This window comes from Aotus nancymaae, unplaced genomic scaffold (assembly GCF_030222135.1).
Source record: "Aotus nancymaae isolate 86718 unplaced genomic scaffold, 86718_ANA_hifiasm-v0.15.2.pri h1tg000016l, whole genome shotgun sequence".
NCBI classification, from domain to species: Eukaryota; Metazoa; Chordata; class Mammalia; order Primates; family Aotidae; genus Aotus; species Aotus nancymaae.
The window spans coordinates 9,385,983-9,403,781 of record NW_026988428.1 but is presented as its reverse complement, the minus strand read 5'-3'; the positions used below and the strand labels follow the sequence as shown (position 1 = coordinate 9,403,781).

At 36.2% G+C, this 17,799-nt stretch overlaps 1 pseudogene; it reads left to right on the top strand.

Moving 5' to 3' along the window:
- The first annotated feature begins 8,833 nt into the window (after window positions 1–8,833).
- Window positions 8,834–10,785, top strand: LOC105728894 (transducin-like enhancer protein 1; annotated as a pseudogene).
- Window positions 10,786–17,799: the final 7,014 nt, after the last annotated feature.

The following is a 17,799-nucleotide window of genomic DNA, read 5'->3' as shown; positions in this document are numbered from 1 at the left end:
AGTATAAATAGAAGAAAATTTCTTACTCTGATAGTGATTATGTAGTTGATGGAGAAATGTCAAAAGCTTTTCCTTTGCTTTTCCTTTGAAATTGGAACAAAAGAACAATAATTATCTTATATTGTTTTGGAGATCTTGGCAAATGCAAAAGGCAAATAAAAAAATAAAAGGCATAGTCACCAAAAATAAAGAAATAAAATGTTTATTATTCATGGGGAACTTGATTGTGTTGTAGAAACTCCAAAATGATCTACAGAAAAACTACCAGAATTACTAAAAAAAATTTGTCAAGGTCACCAGATACATCAATATGTTAAAAAAATACATTGTATTTTTTAGTCTAGCTACAAACAAATGGAAAAAAAATTAATGATTTACAATAGTATAAAAAAGAAATAAATCTTTAGTAAAGTGCAACATCTGTGAAAGAAACCAAAAATATTACTGACAGAAATGAAAGAAGACCTAATAACATAGAGGGATACAGAAGGCTCAATGTTGTTATGATGTCAGTCCCTGAAATTGTTTCATGGATCCTGTTCAATCACAAGCAAATTCTTAACCAATTTTCTTTCCAATGGTAAATAAGCAATTTTCATAAGTTTTATATGGAATATAAAAGGCCAAGACACCCAAAACAAGCCTGTAGAGAAGAACAGAGTTAGAGAACATGAACTATGTATGAAGTCTTATTATAAAGCTACTCTAATTAAGAGTATGCAATATTAGAGCAAAAATAAGCAAATCAGATGAAACAGAATGAAAAATACAGAAATAAACCTACACATTTATTAATTATTCACTTAACAAATGTATCACATATATATATACATACAGAACTATAAATATGCATATATATCTGTATATAGATACAGCTAGATATTTATATGTGTCTATATATGTATATGTACATAGAAAAAGAGAGAATGCTATAAATATGTAGATATAGATAGATATATTTGTCTCCTATTCATTCCATTTCTCATTCTTTTTTTTGGTTCCATTTCTCTAGAGAACCCAGACTAATATATTTACGATCCCATTTATATCAAATTTAATACTATAAAAATTTTACCTATGGTATTATAAGTCAGTGAATAATTAAGAAGAGCCCAGCATAAGTGCAGGTAATTTTTTTTTCTCACCTAGAATTAATTTTCACATTGTTCTTTTTGTGATAATTAATCAAGATGTATACTTATGATTTAGGATTTTACCATATGGATATTTACTTCAACAAAAAATATTTTTAAATATATAACTATTGAAAATGAATAATCAAAACTGATTTTATTTATGTATTGTTTGGTGTATAGAAAATCTAAAAAATCTGTAGATAAAAAAGAATACACAAATAGTTTATGGAATTTGTTGGTTACAAGATAAATATATAAGAATATTTTTTTCTAAAAATAAATATCAGCTTGGGCGTAGTGGCTCAGGCCTGTAATCGCAGCACTTTGTGAGGCGAAAGAAGGGGGATCACTTGAGGCCAGGAATTCGAGACCAGCCTGGCCAACATGATGAAACCCCATCTCTACAAAAAATACAAAAAAACTATCCAGGTATGGTGCGCGCACCTGTAATTCCAGGTACTGGGGAGGCTAAGGTGGGAGAATTGCTTGAACCTGGGAGGCAAATGTTTCAGTGAGCCAAGATCGCACCACTGCACTCCAGCCTGGACAACAGAGTAAAACCCTGTTTCAAAAAACAAAACAAAACAAAAAATTCAGTCATAATAACATAAAAATATCAAATATATCTAGGAAAATGCAACAAAGGTGATCATTACTTCTTACAGAAACATACAACATTATTGAAATAAACTAAAGAAGATCAAACTAGAGGGGTAAATTATTCTTATACATTGGCAAACTCAGTATTTTTAAGATTTCAATTGTTCTTAAACTGATCTGTAAAACCAATGTTATCCCGACAAAAATGCCAATGAGTTTGTTTGTATATGTGAATGTGTGATTTGAAAAACCAGTTCTAAAATATATGTGGACCTGCAAAGGGCAATAATTGTCATGACTCTCTTAAAGTGGAACAAGGTGTGAAAATTTACTCTGTTGGATATCAAAATTTTGTGTTAAAGCTTCATAATAAACACCACATAATACTCTTGGAAGGATAAACAGACAGACTGACAAACCCAATGAAATGGAGAGTCCAGAAAACTAATTATTCAATATAGATCCTTGATTTATAAAGAGATGACACTGAGAAGTTGAAAAACAACTATCTTTTCTTTAAGGGGTGATTACTAAATGTGTATCCACTTGATCCTTTACTACTAATCCTAGATGGTTTGAAGATTTAAAAGTGAAAGTAAATTAATAACGTTTCCCAAAGGTACTATAAGAGAAAATTCATCAGTTTGGAGTAAGAAAAGATACTTCATAGAGAACACAAAACATGCAGTAATTATTTAAGAAAAAAAATAATTGATAAATGGACTACATAAAATAAAGAATTTATGTACATCAAGAAACAGAAAATAGAAAGGCAAGCCAGGGGGTAGGAAAATGGACTTAAAATATATATAATCAATAAAGAAGTTGTTTTTAGAATATACAAAGAATTTCTACAAAACACTAAGAAAACACAATTGAATGGACAAAAGTGCAAACGAACTTGAGCAGGCCCCTCAAAAAAGAAGATAGCTAAATGGCAAAAAGGAAAAAAAGAAAAAAAGAAAAAACTCACCTAACAAACAAACCAAATAGAATGAAAAGGTACTCAACCTCAGTAAATCAAAAAGTTCCCATTAAAACCACAATTAGACCTGAGGAGTCTGGGAAGATGGTGAAGTAGGAAGCACCAGGATTTGGCCTCCCTACCTAGACATAAATTACACTGGCAGAATCTGTCTGATATATTAATTTTGGAACTCTAGATTCTGTTGAAGGCTTGCAACATACAAGGGAAGGCTTGCTTGGTAAACTGCAATTAATTTTGTTTAATTTCCAAAGACATAAACAGGTTGAAAATGAAAGTATAAAAAAAAAAATTCTGTGCAAATAATAACCGAAAGAAAGCAAGCGTGGCTAGACTAACATCAGATAAAACAGACTTTAAATCAAAAAATATTATAAGAGATAAGTAGGATATTATAAATTAATAAAAGTTTTAACACAGTAAGAAGACAATTATAAACATTAGCATACTAATGACAGACTGTTACATATATAAAGCAAAAATGGACAAAATTGAAAAATGGAAATAGTTCTACAGTAATATTGGGAAACTTCAGTGCCTCACTCTCAATAATGGGTAAAACAACTAGACAAAAAACAAGTAAGAAAATAGAGGACTTTTACAACACAATAAACCAATTAGATCTCACAGATATATACAGAATATTCTAATTAATTCTAACAAAAATTCTAAGAACAACAGGATACACATTCTTCTCAATTGCACTGGGTAATTTTTCAGGATAGAACATATATTAGGTAACAAATACCTCTTAATAGATTTAGAAAAATAGATATCATACAAAGTATCTTCTACAAACACAACAAGATACAGTTAGAAATAAATAACACAAAGAAACTGGAAAATTAACAAATTCACAGAAATGGAAAAATGTACTCTTAAAATTAAGTAACCAGTGTATCAAAGAAGAACTCAGAAAATAAATTAGGAAATATGGTTTACAGTAAAATACTGTATATTACAAAATAGCTAGAAGAGAGGTTTTTGAATGTTTCTACCACAAAGAAATAATACATGCATGAGGTGATGGGTACATTATCCTGAATGGATCATTATACAACATATATATGTATTGAAACATAAAATTGTACCCCATAAATAAATACAATTGCAAAGTGTCAATCATTTAAAATTAATTTTAAAAAAAGATGTGTGAAAACCAAACATCGCATGTTCTCACTCATAAGTGGGTGTTGAACAATGAGAACACATGGACTCAGGGAGGGGAACATCACACACCAGGGCCTGTCAGGGGGTAGGGGAGGTAGGGGAGGGATAGCAGGGCATGGAGGGATTGGGGAGGGATAATATTAGCAGAAATACCTAATGTAGATGATGGAGGGATGGATGCAGCAAATCACCATGGCACGTGTATACCTATGTAATAAACCTGTACCATCTGCACATGTACCCCAGAACTTAAAGTATAATTTAAAAAAGCAAAAGAAAAAAAAATGTATCTGATTTCATAAAACAAAAAATACACCAAAATTTATGAGACATACCAAAAGCAGTCCTAAAGAGCAAATTTATAGCTATAAACATTTACATTAAAAAAGAAAGAGGCAGGTGGATCACTTGAGCTCAAGAGTTTGAGACCAACCTGGACAACATGGCAAAATGCTGTCTCTACCAAAAATACAAAAAAAAAAAAAAAAAAAAAAAAAAAAATTAGCCAGGCAGGATGGTGCGAACATGCCTGTAGTCCCAGGTATGTGTGAGGCTGAGATAGGAGGATTGCTTGAGCCTGGGAGGTGGAGGTTGCAGTGTGCCGAGATCACTCCACTACACTCCAGCCTGGGTGACAAAACAAAAACAAAACAAAAACATAAAAGACGTCAAATGAACAACCTAAGTTGACAACTTAAGGTATTAAAAAAAAAAAAAAAAAAGGAGAAACTAAAGCCAAAGCTAGCAGAAGGAGGGAAATGATAAACAGTACAACAGGAATAAATAAAATGGAGAATAGAAAAACATTGGATAAAATGAATGAAGGCAAAAGTCAGCTCTTCAAAAGAGTCAGCAAAAATTGGCAAAGCTTTAACTATATTAACTAAAGAAAAAAATTTACTAATGTCAGAAATAAAACTGATTATAAGAGAGTAAGTACTATGAACAGTTACATGCCAACAAATTGGATAGCCTAGATAAAACAAACAACTTGCTAGAATCACACTATCTACCAAGACCAAATCATGAAGAAATAAATAGATCAATAACTAGTAAAAAGATTGAATCAGTAATTTTTTCAAAAGCTTGACAAAAGTCCTGGACCCGATGGCCTCACTGGTATGAATTCCACCAAACATTAAAATAAAACAACTAACACCATTTCTGCTCAAAATTTAATCAAAAACTGAAGAGGAGGGAACACTTCCTAACTCATTCATGAGGCCAGTATGGTCCTTGATACCAACCCAAAGACAATACAAGAAAGTAAAACTATAGAAAGAAATACCTTATGAACACTGATGCAAAAATTTTCAAAAAAATACTAGCAAATAGAACTCAGCAGTATATTAAAATGATTATAAGCCATAATCGAGTGGTATTTTTTTAGTGCAAGGATGGTTCAACATATAAAAATCAGTCAATGTAATACACCACATCAGCAAAATGAAGGAAAATAAACCACATGCTCATCTGATATATGATAATGTTTTGTGATCCTAAATTTCTCAAAATGGAGTCACTTATGATCAGCCTAAAGTCAAATTACTGACCCCTCAAAGTGATATTCACATGTATGGTAGACTAAGGTTCTAAGATAACGTCTGCTGTGGCCAGGCCTCCACAAGGCTTGACAGGAAAACAAGGCAATGATATAATGGTTATGGAAGTTTTTATGACTTCTGCAGAGGATCATAAGAACTTGAAATAAATTGACTATGGCCTAGAAGCCTGCAGAAGCCCATGGTTGGGGGAGAATTGTGAAGCCTCTTTTCTATGGGCAGTGGCTGCTGGAAGTTCTGCTGGACACTTGCCTCTCTGCAATTCCAAGCTACTACCTGTGATTGGTTTTTCCTTCTCTCTTATTACTGACTGTGTGTTGAATATATTTGCATGTTTGTTGGCTTCTGAAAATCTCATAAGAAACCATAATTCAAAAGCATTTAATTGGCCATAGAGTGATGATAAAACCTCTGGCCCTGCGGTCAGAATTAGCACAGCTAGACTGGTTTGAACTTGACGAACTATCATCTCATTTGATGAAAAAATAATAATTTGACAAAATTTAACACACTCTCATAATAAACACATGCAACAAAAGAGGAATATAACAAAACTACCTCAATATATTTAAAATTATATGTAAAAACTCACAGCAAACATGATGAAAGTTTGCAAAGATTTTCCTTTAAAATCAGAGACAAGGAAGAATGTCTGCTTTCCCCACTTCTATTCATAATAACACTGGAAGTCCTACCCAAAGCAACTAGATTCATGGGATACATGAATCTAAAACACATAATGTCGCCCCAGGCAGCTAAACACAATATAATAGACATTGTTTTATTCATTCATTCTATATATTGTTCAACAAAAGATAAAAACACATAAAAAGTAAATATATACAGAGAGTTTGAAGTTAGGAAAGTGGCGACTTTGAGGAAGTATGGAGAGGTAGCGGCTGGAGGTAGCATGGCTTTTCAGTGGCAGGATGCTTTTTACAGTGCTGGGAATGGTGAATTTTCTAACCTAGAAGTGGTTAACTGGGTGGATACTTGGTGCTAATTCATTGAGGTGTATATTTACATTTTCTAACACTTCTTTAGGTGTACTCTACTGCTAAATTAAAAAGAAAATGTACTAACTGCAAAAAAAATTACAAATATCTAGTGACAAAATTGGTAAGCCAAAGCTAGCAGAGGTTAACCAGCTAACACAGGTTAACTGCTGTTCATCCTGAAATGAACTATAAAACAAAGTCCAAATAAGTTGGGAGATGACCTAAGCTTCAGAATATATAAAGGCATCCTGCAAATGATGAATAACAACTAAAAAGGGAAAAAGTTCATAAAAAGTAGCAAAAAAAGATGAATCAGCAATTCACAAGAGAAACAATAAAATGGATAGAAACGTTTATTTAAAAGCTGTTACCCACAATCTAAAGTCACGAAACTCAGGAAAATGCAAGTTAAAACAACGGAAACATATTTTATTAATCATATTTGCAAAATTGTATAAAATGCCTATAATATTCAGGTCTGGTTACGTGAGGAAACTTTTGTAACCACATTGGTCATGTAAGACGAGTATAGCTAAGACTTATCTTAAAATAATCTGGCACTATCTAGTATAATTTTAGTTCCATAAGCCCTTTACTTAACTCTACTGAAATGACAGCACTATATATAAAAATATACATACAAGATTTTTGTTTGTCTGCACCATTGCTTATAATGACAAACATTTGGGAACAATCTGAGTGCCCATTATTAATAGCAATTCTTTTGTCTATTCATCTGAAGGATTGTCCATGATACATTACAAAATGAGAATAGAAAATTGCAAAAAAAAAAAAAAAACGGTAGTATATTGGTTCTGTAAAAAACATTGCCACACAGCCCCATTTATGTGTATAATGGTTTGTAAAAGACATGAATCTGTTCTTCTCAGTCATATTGGAGTGGAGGAGACCGGGAGTCAGCGAGAGAGAATTTTTTTTTAACTTGTTTTCCTCCTCTTTGTTTCATTTGTTACAATGAGCAAGCATTTATATTTCTTAAATCTAAGAATATTTAACAAGAAAAAATGTTTCCTTCCTGGATCAAATAGATGGCACCTGCCTTTCTTTTCCATGTAACCTCATTCTTTCAGCTTCACTGATTTAGAGCTCCTGATACCAGTTGTTTCTTGTCTACTTCATTTACTTCCACTGAAACCGATCTAACCATGCCAGCTTTTCTTTTATTATAATAGGCATTTGCTTCTTACGGCTATTTAAGACATGTTAAGATGGCTCTGCAGCCCAAGTTTAAAAGGGGATCCTGGTAAATCCTTTCCACTTACAACACTGTCGTTAATTTGCTGTAGTTCATTGCTCTACTTTTGTTTACTCAAATATTTCATCTAGGTTCTTTATGCTTTGCCAGTACCCAAGGGCACAATTTTCTCTTGATGCATTCCAGTTTCTATAGTACGATTTGCTGGCTTGATTCTCTAAGAGACAGTCCTTTTATTGAATTACAAAGACTCTAGATTTAACCCAAGATAAATGTTGAATATTGCTTGGGGTCCTGGAAAACATTAGATGCTCTGTGAAACAGTGGCCCTACCTCCAAGTTAAAAGCAGCCTGTTTGAACTTTCAAATACACATTCCGCTTCAGTGTACTCTGTCACCATAAGATTTTAGTACCCTGGGCTCACCTTGACAACCTAAATCCTGTTGTTACTGGATCAGTTGCTTTCCTCTGGGAATTCAAGTAGAACACAGGCCCTGAGATCATCCATTTTTCTCTTTCTGAAAGCAATATCCTTACTTTCTTTCTATTTTTTTCTAACTTTTATTTTGTGTTAAAGGGGTACATGTACAGATTTGTTACATGTCATGGGCATTTGACGTACATATAATTTTGTCACCCAGGTAGTCCGCATAATACCCAATAGGTAGTTTTTAAATCCTAACCTTCCTTCCACCCTCCATCCTCAAATAGGCCCCAGTTTCTATTGTTCTCTTCTTTATGTCCATGTGTACTCAGTGTTTAGCTTCCACTTATAAGAACATGAACTATTTGGTTTTCTGTTCCTGTGTTAATTCACTTGAGATTATGCCCTCCAGCTCCATCCACGTTGCTGCAAAGATCAGAATCTCATTCTTTTTGTAATACCCACGTCACATTCCATGGTGTTTATATCACATTTCCTTTACCTAGTCCACCACTGATGGGCATTTACATCAATTACATGTCTTTGCTATTGTGAATAGTGCTTCAATGAAGATACTCATGAATGTGTCTTTATGGAAGAACAATTTATATTCCTTTGAGTATATACCCGGTAACAGAATTGCTAAGTCAAATGATATTTCTAGTTTAAGTCCCTTGAGAAATCTCCAGACTGCATTCCACAGCAGCTAAACTAATTTACATTCCCACCAAAAGTGCATAAATTGCCATCATCAGGCAGCAGCAGTTGCAGGCTCAGCATCTTTCTCATGGCCACAGACCCCAGTTCCCCTTACCCCTCCCCCTTCGGGACTGCAGCCTCCTGGAATCCTGCCCCTCGGGGGCAGGGCCAGCCTTCTTGCGCTGTCTAGTGTTCTGAGTGGGCAGTCTCACTTGGCAATGAAAGATGACAAGAAGCACCACGATGCAGAGCACCGCAGAGACAGAGAGCCGGGCACAAGTAATTCCCTCCTGGTCCTAGACAGTCTAAGAGGCACAGATAAATGCAGAAATGGGCCTGAATTTTCCGATGACATCAAGAAAAGGAAGGTGGATGATAAGGATTCCAGCCATTATGACAGTGATGGTGACAAAAGCGACAACTTAGTTGTGGATGTGTCTAATGAGGACCCTCCTCCACGAGCAAGCCCTGCCCACTCTCCCAGGGAAAATGGAATCGACAAAAACCGCCTGCTAAAGAAGGATGTTTCTAGCAGGCCGGCTTCCACAGCCTCCTCGTGAAGTTCCACTTCTTTGAAATCCAAAGAAATGACTTTGCATGAAAAAGCCAGCACGCCTCTTCTGAAATCTAGTACACCAACGCCTCGGAGTGACATGCCAACGCCAGGCACCAGCGCCACTCCAGGCCTCCGTCGAGGCCTCGGCAAACCTCCAGCCATAGACCCCCTTGTTAACCAAGCAGCAGCTGGCTTGAGGACACCCCTGGCCGTGCCCAGCGCATACCTTGCTTCTTTTGGGATGGTCCCCCACGCTGGCATGAACGGCGAGCTGACCAGCCCAGGTGCTGCCTATGCCAGTTTACACAACATGTCACCCCAGATGAGTGCTGCAGCCGCTGTGGCTGCCGTGGTGGCCTACGGGCGCTCCCCCATGGTGGGGTTTGATCCTCCCCCTCACATGAGAGTATCTACCATTCCTCCAAAACTGGCAGGAATCCCTGGGGGGAAACCTGCATACTCCTTCCATGTTACTGCAGACGGTCAGATGCAGCCCTTTTCCCCCCGACGCCTTCATTGGACCTGGAATTGCCCGGCACGCTCGCCAGATCAACATCCTCAACCACAGGGACGTAGTGTGCGCCGTGACCATCAGCAACCACACGAGACAGGTGTACACGGGCAGGAAGGGCTGCGTTAAGGTCTGGGACATCAGCTGCCCTGGCAATAAGAGTCCTGTCTCCCAGATCGACTGTCTGAATAGAGATAATGATATCCGTTCCTGTAAATTGCTACCTGATGGCTGCACTCTTATACTCTTATAGTGGGAGGAGAGGTCAGTACTTTGTCCATTTGGGACCTGGCAGCTCCAACCCGGCGCATCAAAGCGGAGCTGACATCCTCGGCCCCCGCCTGCCATGCCCTGGCCATCAGCCCCGATTCCAAGGTCTGCTTCTCATGCTGCAGTGACGGCAACATTGCTGTGTGGGATCTGCACAACCAGACACTAGTGAGGCAATTCCAGGGCCACACAGATAGAGCCAGCTGTATTGACGTTTCTAATGATGGCACCAAGCTCTGGACGGGCGGTTTGGACAACACGGTCAGGTTCTGGGATCTGCGCAAGGGGCAGCAGCTGCAGCAGCACGACTTCACCTCCCAGATCTTCTCCCTGGGGTACTGTGTCACCAGGGAGTGGCTGGTGGTGGGTATGAAAAGCAGCAACGTGGAGGTGCTGCACATGAACAAGCCTGACAAGTACCAGCAGCACCTGCATGAGAGCTGCGTGTTGTCCCTGAAATTTGCTTTCTGTGGTAAATGGTTTGTGAATACAGGAAAACATAACCTCCTCAATGCTTGGCGGACTCCCTATGGAGTCAGTATACTCCAGTCCAAAGAGTCCTGGTCAGTGCCTAGCTGTGACATCTCTGTGGATGGCAGGTACATAGTCACTGGCTCAGGGGACAAGAAGGCTACAGTCTATGAAGTCACCTACTGAAAACATTATGTGGTTTAACAATTATAGTTGAATTGGGCCAAAATGTTTTGAATTTGTAGAAATAGAAAAATTGCAACTTTAAAGGAGAAAAAAAATACACACAAACACCTGTTTCCAAACCTTGACACAAAACTACTTTGAGTCTACAAACAGGAGGCAAAAAGTCCATCAGCAGAAAGTCACTTGTCTACATAAGCCAAATGGAACACCAAGGCCAAGCGGACAGAGGGGCCATGGGGTGTAGAATTGAGGAATGGAATCTGTCGACTCACATTACAGCCCTTTCTTTCTTTCTGGGTGATCTGGGGGTCATGCCTTGCCCAAGTGTGAGATTACTTTTCTGTTCCTTGCAGTTCACCTCACTTTCTGTCCTTTGTAGAGCACTGTTTTCTCCAATGAACTTGTTTCCTGGTTTTGCATCTTGTGAAATTTTTTGGATTTTTGTTGAAGGTTAAACATTTGTATAAATTGTAAGTATATTTGGTTTATTACAGTAAACTTTTTAGTACAAAAAAAAAATGCCACCTCACTAGCATCCATTATTTTTTGACTTTTCAATAAGAACCATTCTGACTGGTGGGAATGGTATCTCATTGTAGTTTTGATTTGCATTTCCCTAATGATTAGTGATATTGAACATTTTTTCATATGCTATTGGCCATATGTATGTTATCTTTTGAGAAGTGGCTGTTCATATCCTTTGCCCATTTCTTAATGGGGTCGTTCATTTTTTGTTAATCTGCTTGAGTTCCTTAAAATTCTAGATATTAGACTTTTGTCAAATGAATAGTTTTCAAATATTTTCTCACATTCTGTAAACTGTTTTACTCCTTTGATAGTTGGTTTTGCTGTGCAGAAGCTCTTTAGTTTAATTAGATCCCACTTGTCAATTTTGGTTTTGGTTGCAATTGCTTTTGGCATCTTCACTATGAAATCTCTGCCACTTCCTATGTCCAGAATGGTATTTCCAGGGTTTTCTTCTAGGGTCTTTATAGTTTTAGGTTTTATATTTAACTCTTTTATCCATCTTAAGTTGATTTTTGTATATGGCAAAAGGTAGCGGTCCAGTTTCAATCTTCTGCAAATGGCTAGCCAGCTATCTCAGCACTATTTATTGAACATGAATTCCTTTCCCTGTTGCTTGTTTTTGTAAGCATTGTTGAAGATAAGATGGTTTTATTTGTTAAAGATCAACAGCTGTATTTCTAGGTTCTCTAATCTGTTTTCATTGGTCTATGTCTCTGTTACTGTAGTCCTGTAGTATGGTTTGAAGTTGGGTACTGTAATGCCTCCAGTTTTGATCTTTTTGCTTAGCATTGCTTTAGCTATTTGGGCTTTTTTTGGTTCCAAATGAGTTTTATATTTTTTCTTCTCATTCTGTGAAAAATGTCATTGGTAGTTTGATAGGAATAGCATTGAATCTGTAAATTGCTTTGTGCAGTTTGGCCATTTTAACAATACTGTTCTTCCTATCCATACTCATGGACTGTTTTCCCATTTGTGTTGTCTCTAATTTCTTACAGCGGTATTTTGTAATTCTCACTGTAGAGATCCTTCACTTCCCTTATTAGCTGTATCCATATGTATTTTTTGTGGCTTTTGTGAATGGAATTGTATTCTTGATTTTGCTCTCAACTTGGACGTTATTTGTGTTAGAAATGCTACTGATTTATTTATACACTGATTCTGTATCCTGAAACTTAGCTAAAGTTGTTTGTGAGATCTAGGAGCCTTTGGGTAGAGACAATGGGGTGTTTTTAGGTATAGTATCATATCATCTGTGAAGACAGATAGTTTTACTTTTTCTCTTCCTATTTGGATGCCTTTTATTTTCTTCTCTTGCCTGATGCTCTGGCTAGTGCTTCCAGTACTATGCTGAATAGGTGTGGTGAGAGTGGTCTTCCTTGTCATGTTCTCGTTCTCAAGAAGAAAGCTTTCACCTTTTGTCTATTAACTATGATGCTGGTTGCAGGTTTGTCATAGGTAGCTCTTACTATTTTGAGGTATATACCTTCAATGGCTAGTTTGTTGAGAGTTTTTAACATGAAGCAATATTAAATTTTATCAAAAGCATTTTCTGCATCTATTGAGATTATCATGTGGTTTTTGTTTTAGTTCTATTTATGGGGTGAGTTACATTTATTGATTATGTACATTGAACTACCCTTGCACCCAAGGAATAAAGCCTACTTAATCATGGTGGATTGGCTTTTTGATGCACTGCTTGATTTGGTTTGCTAGTATTTTGTTGAGGATTTTTGCATCTATGTTAAACAGGAATATTGGTCTGAAGTTTTCTTTTCTCATTGTGTCTGTGCCAGGTTTTGGTATCACAATGATGCTGGCTTCATAGAATGAGTTATAGAGAAAGCTCTCCTCCTCAAGTTTTTGAATCGTTTCAGTAGGATTAGTACCAGCTCTTTATACATCTGGTAGAATTTGTCTATGAATCCATCTGGTCCAGAGTTTTTTTCTGATTAGTAGGTTTTTTATTATTGATTCAATATCAGAACTCATTACTCATCTGTTCATGTTTTCAATTTATTCCTGATTCAATCCCAAAAGGTGAAATGTTTCTAAGAATTTATCCATTTCATTTAAGTTTTCTAGTTTGTGGGCACAGAAGTTCTTTGAAACTGATGAGAACAAACAGACAATGTACCAGAAGCTCTGGGATGCAGCTAAGCAGTGTTAAGAGGGAAATTTATAGCACTAACTGAACACATCAAAATCTAGAAAGGTCTCAAATCAACATCCTAACATCACAACTGAAAGAACTAGAGAACCAAGAGGAAACAAACTCTAGAACTAGCAGAAGACAAGGCATAACCAATCTCAGAGCAGAACTAAAGGAGACAGAGACATGAAAAACCCTTCAAAAAATCAATAAATCCAGGAGGTGGTTTTTTGAAAAAAATAATAAAATAGATAGACCTCTAGCTAAAGTAATAAAGAAGAAAAGAGAGAAGAATCAAAAAAATAATAAAGGGGATATTACCACTGAATCCAAAGAAATACAAGCAACCATCAGAGTACTATAAACATCTCTATGCAAATAAACTAGAAAATCCAGAAGAAATGAATAAATTCCTGGACACAAACAGCCTCCCAAGACTGAACCAGGAAAGAGTTGAATTCCTGAATAGACCAATACAAGTTCTGAAATTGGGACAGTAATAAGTAGACTATCAACCAAAAAAAGCCCTAGGCCAGAAGGATTTACAGGTGAATTCTATGAGAGGTGCAAAGAAAACATGGTACCATTTCTTCTGAAACTATTCCAAACAATTAAAAAGAAGGGACTCTTCTCTAACTCATTTTATGAGGCCAGCATCATTCTGATACCAAAACCTAGCAGAGACACAACAAAAAACTCCAGTCCAATGTCCCTGATAAACATCAATGGAAAAATCCTCAATAAAATGTTGACAAACTGAATCCAGCAGCACATCAAAAACTAATCCAGAATGATCAAGTTGGCTTCATCCCTGAGATGCAAGGCAGATTCTTATATGCAAATAAATAAACATAATCTATCACATAAACAGAACTAAAGACAAAAACCACATGATTATCTCAATAGATGTAGAAAAGGCCTTCAATAAAATTTAACCTCATTTCATGTTAAAAACTCTCAATAAACTAGGAATTTAAGGAGCGTATCTCAAAATAATAAAAGCCATTTATGACAATATCATTCTGAATGAGTAAAAGCTGGAAGCATTCGCATTCCCCTTGAAATCCAGTACAAGACAAGGATGCCCTCTCTCACCACTCCTATTCAACATAGTATTGAAAGTTCTGGCCAGGGCAATTGGGAAAGATAAAGATATAAGGATATTTAAATAGGAAAAGAGAAAGTCAAATTATCTTTGTTTGCAGATGACATGATTGTATATCTGGAAAACCCTATCATCTCAGCTTAAAAGCTTCTTCAGCTGATTAAAAAAAAAACTTCAGCAAAGTGTCAGGATACAAAATCAATATGCAAAATTCACAAACATTCCTATACACAAACAATAGGGAAGCGGAGAGTCAAATCATGAATCAACTCCCATTCACAACTACTACAAAGAGAATAAAATACCTAGGAATATATCTAACAAGGGAAGCAAAGGACCACTTCAAAGAGAACTACACACCACTGCTCAAGGAAATCAGAGGAGACACAAAATATTCCACGATCATAGATAAGAGGAATCAATACTATGAAAATGACCACACCACCCAAAGTAATTTGCAGATTCAATGCTATTCCCATTAATTACACTTGACATTCTTCACAGAATTAGGAAAAGACTATTTTAAAATTCACATGGAACTACAAAGGAGCTCATACAGCCAAGGCAATCCTAACTAAAAACAGCTAAGCTGGAAGCATCACACTGCCCAACTTCAAAATATATAAGAAGACCAAATATATAGCAGAAACCAAATAGCATGGTATTGATACAAAAACAGACACAGAGACCAATGGAACAGAACAGAGAACTCAGAAATAAGACTGCATATCTGCAACCACCTGATCTTCAACAAACCTGACAAAAACAGCAATGGGGAGAGGAATCCCTGTTTAATAAATGGTTCTGGGAGGATTGGCTAGCTATATGAAGTAAATTGAAACTGGACCCCTTCCTTACACTTTATACAAAAATTAACTCAAGATAGATTAAAGACTTTAATGTAAAACCCAAAACTATAAAATCTCTAAAGGAAAACCTAGGTAATACCATTCTGGACATAGGCACAAGCAAAGATTTCATGACAAATATGCCAAAAGCAATTGTAACAAAAGCAAAAATTGACAAACGGTATCTAATTAACTAAAGAGCTTCTGCACAGCAAAAGAAACTATCATCAGAAAGAACAGACAACCTACAGAATAGGAGAAAATTTTTGCAATCTATTCATCTAACAAAGGTCTAATGTCCAGAATCTACAAAGAACTTAAACAAATGTACAAGAAAAAAACAGCTCCTTTAAAAAGTGGGCAAAGGGCATGAACAGATACTTCTCAGAAGACATTCATGTGGTCAGCAAACATATGAAAAGAAGCCAACATAACTGATCATTAGAAAAATACAAATCAAAACCACAATGAGATGCCATCTCATGCCAGTCAGAATGGCGAATAAAAAGTCACAAAACGACAGATGCTGGAGAGGTGGTGTAAAAATATGAACTCTTTTACATTATTGTTGGGGATGTAAATTAGCTCGACCATTGTGGAAGATAGTGTGGCAATCCTCAAAGATCTAGAACCAGAAACACCATTTGACCCAGCAGTCCCATTTCTGGATATATACCCAAAGAATACGTTCATTCTGTTATAAAGATATATGCATGAATATGTTCATTGCAACACTATTCAAAATAACAAAGACATGAAATTGACCCAAATACCCATCAATGATAGACTGGATAAACAAAATGTGGCACATATACACCATGGAATACTATGTAGCCATAAAAAGAAATGAGATCATGTCCTTTTTATGGACATGGATGGAGTTGGAAGCCATTATTCTCAGCAAACTAATTCAGGAACAGAAAACTAAGCATCACATGTTCTCACTTAGAAGTGGGAACTGAACAATTAGAACATATGGACACAGGGAGGGGAACAACACACACTGGGGCCTGTCACATGTGGTTGAGGAGGGAGAGCATGAAAAAAAATAGCTAATACATGCTGGGCTTAATTTCTAGGTGATGGGTTGTTAGGTGCAGCAACCCACCATGTAACACATTTATCTATGTGACAAAGCTGCATATCCTGGACAGGTACCCCAGAACTTAAAATAAATGCTTTTTTCTTAACACTGCTCTAGCATTCTGGCATGTTGTATCTTTGCTTTCATTAGTTTCAAATAATTTATTGATGTCTGCCTTAGTGTCATGGTTTACCCAAAAGTCATTCAGGAGCAGATGGTGTAATTTTCATATGGTTTTGAGAGATATGCTTGGTATTGACCTTTTTTATTGTGCTGTAATCCAAGAGCATGGTTCATAGGATTTTAAGTTTTTTTAATTAGTTAAGAATTACTTTCTTGCTGAGTGTATAGTCAATTTTATAATATACGCCATGTACAATTGAGATGAATGTATTATTCTGTTTTTGTTAGGTCGAGTGTTCTGTAGATTTCTGTTAGGTTCATTTGTTCAAGTGTTATGTTTAAGTTCCATATATCTTTGTTAGTATTCTGACTTGATGATCTGTTCGATAATATCAGTTGGGTATTGAACACTTCCAAAATTATAGTGTGGTTGTGTAAGTCCCTTTGTAGGTATCTAAGAACTTGTTTTATAAATCTGGGTGCTCAGTGTTGGGTGCATATATATTTAGATTTGCTCAGTCTTCTTTTTGAATTGAACCATCACCAAGACAGATAGTCATTGGATTCTCCAAGACCAATGTGAAAGAAAAAATATTAAAGTCAAGTAAACAGAAAGGGAAGTTCACCTACAAAGGGAACTCCATTAGGCTAACAGTGGACTTTTCAGCAGAAACTCTATAAGCCAGAAGAGATTTGGGGCCTATATTCAGCATCCTTAAAGAAAAAAAGTTTCAACTGAAAACTTTATATCTAGCCAAACTAAGCTACATAAGCTAAGGAGAAATAAAATGTTTTTGAGACAAGGAAACACTAAGGGAATTTATTATCACCAGACCTGCCTGGTCTTAGAGTATGCTAAGCACGGAAATGAAAGACTAGTACCACAAAAACACACTTAAATACATAGACTATTGAAACTAGAAAGCAAATATACAATAATCAAGTCTACACAAAAACCAGCTCAAAACACAATGAAAAGATCAAATTCACACATATTGATGTTAACCTTTAATGTAAATAGGTTAAATGTCCCACTTAGAAGACACAAAGTGGCAAGTTGCATAAGGAAACATACAGTTGGATACAACTGTATGAGGTCAAAAGACCCATCTTACATGCAAGGGTGTCCACAGGCTTAAAGTAAAGGAGTAGAGAAAGATCTATCAAGCAAATAGAA